Source organism: Mirounga leonina, unplaced genomic scaffold (assembly GCF_011800145.1).
Source record: "Mirounga leonina isolate KUSES-001 unplaced genomic scaffold, KU_Mleo_1.0 Mir_94, whole genome shotgun sequence".
Taxonomy (NCBI): domain Eukaryota; kingdom Metazoa; phylum Chordata; class Mammalia; order Carnivora; family Phocidae; genus Mirounga; species Mirounga leonina.
Genome location: NW_023270855.1, coordinates 43,457,535 through 43,462,650, shown reverse-complemented (window position 1 = coordinate 43,462,650; position 5,116 = coordinate 43,457,535).

Genomic DNA, 5,116 nt, shown 5'->3' with positions numbered 1-5,116 from the left:
TGTGTGTGTGGGGGGGGGGGGTCCCTGCTCAGCAGGGAGTCTGCTTCTCCCTCTGATCCTCCTCCCTCTCATGCTGTCTCTCATTCTCCCTCTCAGATAAATAAATAAAATCTTTTTTTTTTTAAAGATTTTATTTATTTATTTGACAGAGAGAGACACAGCGAGAGAGGGAACACAAGCAGGGGGAGTGGGAGAGGGAGAAGCAGGCTTCCCGCAGAGCAGGGAGACTGATGCGGGGCTCGATCCCAGGACCCTGGGACCATGAACTGAGCCGAAGGCAGACGCTTAACCGACTGAGCCACCCAGGCGCCCTAAATAAATAAAATCTTTAAAAAAAAGTTTATCTTTTCTTTTTTTCCTCCCCTTTGTTTATTCTCTTGCAGTTGTTTTGGCAAAACATTTCCAAGTTGGACACACACACAGTACTGTTGAGTGACTTGAGTTCCACCTCTCTGGGCAGCTCACTCAGCACCCAGCGCCCTTCAGCTCCACTCCACAGCAGGACATCTGGCGTGGCCCGTGGTGGCCCATCTGATCCAGGCTGCGGCCTACCCCATGGGCTTTTCTGTGTCCGGCTTCCACCTCGGTAGGTATTTGGACTAAAAGCCGATAGATGATTTCCCTATTTTGGGAGTATCTCACTTTTTGTGGCTCTTGCCCAAAAGCGATGTTTGCACCTGCCCAAGCCGGCAGCCCCAGCAGGGAGGGGGGCTTTGTTCTTCCCCAAGGTGAGGGTGGACACAGGGCCGGACTCCTGGCTCCTGTCAACCAGGCTGGTCCTAGGGACACGCAGTGGGCTCTCCTTGCAGCGGGAGGCAAGGGCGCAGCCGGCTGTCTGGGATTGTGCTCCCGGACTCCAGCGTTCCTCCCCTGAACTCAGCACCCCGGCTGTGGGCTGCCCACTTGCACGCGTGTGGGGGTCCCCTCAGCGAAGACCCTTCCTCACCATTTGGGGCCCCACTGAACTGTTATCTTCTCAGAGACACCCTCCCCCCCCCCACACTGCACTAAGGTCCCTCCCCTGAGACATCTTCCATCCCGGGGTCTCTCTTTGTCCTCGTGTGGGTCAGCTATAGGAAATCATCACACTCTGGTGGTCTGTGTCCGTCCACTGGGACTAAGCTTTTCAGGAGGCCTGAGGTCTTATATCTCGTGTGCTGTGTCTAGAAATATGCCTAGCACCTAACAGAGGATCAGCAAATCTTTGTTAAAAGTAAGTGAACGAGCCCTGCCTTAGATTGTTATATGTCAGGGTTCCGTGTTTACAGAACTTTATTTCTTCAATCAGGCTTCCAATTGTGTATTCCACTACATGATAAAACAGTGTTAGAGCCGCTGACCCCGCCGGAGCCCTAAGCATGTGGAAGCGGAGAAGCAGGTTGGCCCAAGGTCACACACGGCGTCACCACATTTCATGGGGTGTAAGGACCAAGCATCCAAGTCCCACTGGACCTGGGAGAGGCCAGACCTGGCACAAAGTGAGGAGTCAAGAAGTCCGCTGTTTGGAGGGGAGGGTGAGCCTGGCCTCGGGGACTCAGTTCTGTCCCTGCTTCTGAACTGAGCGACTCTGGGTCCTGCCTGCGCTGCTGCTTTTGTTAGGAGTTATTTGGACACTTGGGGAGTCAGGGCCAGGGTCCCCAACAAGAAATCAGGGAGCTGGGACAGCTCAGACAAAACCGCCCTAGCGTCCTGTTTTGCAGCTTCGACAAGACCACGACAGCATCCTGTCCAGCAGCCTCTGCAGGAATGACTTTTGCAAAACATCCTGAAACAAAACAATGAACCGTAAAACATTGGTCACTATCACAAGGTGAGGCAGTTCGTCTCCAGATGGCAGCCCAAAAGACCAGCAACACGGGAACAATAACCCGAGAGGTAGACAGGTGCATGATCAAAGCCCTGATTGGGGCCCACCTTAGCGGCCAGTCCACAGGGGCCCGCACTCAGGGTGCTCAAGATAGTTCCTTGAAAGAGCTTATAAGACCCCCTAGATTTGAACACCAAAATGGCAACCCTCTCGGGTCCCCTCCCTCTCCAAGAGCCTTGTGCTATAGCTCAATAAACTTTGCTTTGCTGCCCACCACTCTTTGTTCTGGTCTCTTTGTTCTTCGAAGCGCCGTGACCAAAAACCGCGGGCACTAAAGGAAAAAAATCCCATAACACTTTCACCTGCAAAGGGATGATAAAAAGACCCTGCCTGGCAGGACATGCATGAGAATGAGAAGAAACAGGTGGAACGTGCTTGGCATAGCAGCAGTCCTTGGTAAATCCACTGGCCTACCTTTATCTTCCCTGCACAGAAAGCCAGTCTTTTAAGAGGCAAAGACTATGAATAAAATTTGTGAGCTCGCCCGTATAGAACCAGGTGTATTGCACGGATAAGAGGAGGAACAGGATGCGGCATTCAGAGTCAGGATGCGGGACAGTGCACAGCATGGACTACAGGCTCCTTAATGCCCAGAGCTGAGCAAGGAACACCGAGGTGGAAGGAAACTCAGAGAATTCAGAAGAAGGGTTCGTGTCCCCTCCGTCCCTCCCTGGCCATGATGCCTGGGGCACATCACGTCACTTGTCAGCTACTTACCAATGCATCAAGACTGGCTGATGCGCTGGTTCCAAAATCTCCGTGGCCCTGACTTCTCCTGCTTCTTGAAGAATGTTGGAACTACATGCAAGACAGACTCCCACTTTTAGCCTAGGACCACTGAGCAGACGCCGTCCCCTTTCTCCGCCCTCTCCCCTGAGTTCCCGAACCTGACAATGTTTTCTGGCCACTTCTCGGGGCGTTTTTCCTTCCTGTTTCCTGCCTGGCTTCTTAGACTGCTTACTTTTTCTGCTTACTGTGCTTCTCCCAAACTCATCACCTTCGTGGCCCCAACTTCTCTCATTGGAATTTTCTGTCCATATTACACTTTCTTCCCTCTTTTCAGAGTGAGATCGGGATGCTGTTCGCATCCCCGGAACCCAGGGTCCCAGCCTTCCGGTGCCCCTCACTCAAAGCGCCTGGCACTGGGACCAATCTTCAACCATGCTGAGGCTTCTCTGACTCCATGCAGACTCCTTTCAGCTGTGTCCTGGAACGTGAACTAGAAGGGGGTCTGCTGGCAAGTGGCTGTTATGATTTTCTTTCCTCTGCGGTCTGTCGTTCTCCCAGGTTTCTGTATTTGTAGGTTTGCTGGAAATGGGCTGGCAAACTGTGGCCATCTGCGGAGGGGATGGAAAGAGCACCCCGAGCATGAGGACCAGGGACCGCTGTCCTAGCTGTGAAGGCCTGGAGCAAGTCAGTCCACTGGTGCAGATCCCTCTGGCTCCCCAATGGTTGGCAAAATGGGGGGACCCTTCCAGGGCCCTCCCCACTCCGGGCAGCGGACGGTCCACCTTCTTCAGGGAAGGACAGGGTGGCCAGCTTGGACTTTGCCTCACACCTAGAGGAGAGGCAAGCCTTCCCCTTGGCTTCTGGCCCACTGCCTCTGGCCCACCTAGAAGCTTGGGGAAGGAAGCCACATGTCCACCCCCTCCTTTGCAAGTCTCAGGAGAACTCGATGCTTCAGACGACCTTTGGGGTAGGAGTGTTAGTCCAAAAAGGCATCGAGAGGACGAGGAAGGCAGGAGAACACATTCACATCACCATCTTCCCAGGATCCAGGGCTGCCTTTTTATTTCTTCAAGACAAACCGACCAATCTATACCCATCTTGCCCCGCTGGTGCCTTTCTCAGACTGCATGGTGGGACTGGCCTTCTCTTTACTCTTCGGGACAGGGGAAGCCAGGCACCTGCGAGCACTGGTCCACTCCTATTCACTCCCTTAGGCCTTGCAATGAACGGGAAATAAAGACAAATTATATACGTTCCTAATACCCTCTCTCCTCCCCAAATATTTTAAGTTAGAACCTCACAGACTATGTGAGGGTTTTTGTTTGTTTGCTTGTTTTTCATTTATTTTATTCTTAGAATCAGGGCTTTCTTTCCATGCCTACTACATTTTTTTCCTACTTCCCTTTTTATTTTTTTTTTTTAAGATTTTATTTATTTATTTGACAGAGAGAGACACAGCGAGAGAGGGAAGTGGGAGAGGGAGAAGCAGGCTTCCCACTGAGCAGGAAGCCTGATGCGGGGCTCCATCCTGGGACCCTGGGATCCTGACCTGAGCCAAAGTCAGACGCTTAACGACTGAGCCACCCAGGCACCCCTACTTCTCTTTTTAAATTTTTTTTAATTATAAAAGTAATTTGCACCTGCCCCAAACTATTTGCAGTTTACAGTAATGTTTGAGGAAGACGTGAGCCATGGTGTTGGGAGGCTTCTGGAAGCTGCACCGCCTTTCTCCCGGGGATTTGGGGCTTGCAGACTCCTTTCACCATTCCCCTGCCATGTTGCTGCAGCAAAGCCCAAGGAAGGGCATCGAAATAGGACAGGTGGTTCTCCTAGTGCAGGTGGGTCTGATGCTCAGCTCATTCCTACACTGTGGGGATCCACAGTTCCCAGAGCTAGATTGAACCCCCATGAGACTTCATCTCCCTGAGCCCCAGCCCAACCAGGGCCTCCAGATGGCTGGTGTAAGATCCAGATGGGATTGTCATCTTAGCATAGGGGGCTCTGGGCAGGTGCAGGGAGAGATCCAGGCTCTGAGATTCTGTGAAGCTGAGCACACCTTCGAGGATGAGCTAGATGGGCTTTAAACACATCCTCCCAATACTGGGGCTCTCCCAGCATCCTCCCTCACACACAGGATGGAGGATCCAGGAATTTTTTTTTTAATTTTTTTTTTTTTTAAGATTTTATTTATTTGCGAGAGAGAGAATGAGAGACAGAGAGCATGAGAGGGAGGAGGGTCAGAGGGAGAAGCAGACTCCCTGCTGAGCAGGGAGCCTGACGTGGGACTCGATCCCGGGACTCCGGGATCATGACCTGAACCGAAGGCAGTCGCTTAACCAACTGAGCCACCCAGGCGCCCAGGATCCAGGAATTTTTAACCAGGTACCTTTTGCTGGGCGTTCCGTCAGTTTCTAGCTCTTTACCATCCCTGTAAAGATCACCTTTATGCCTGTATATTTGTACACTTGTTTGATTGCTTTGGTGGGATTGTAAAATTTTGATACAAAGTACCAAAGTGTC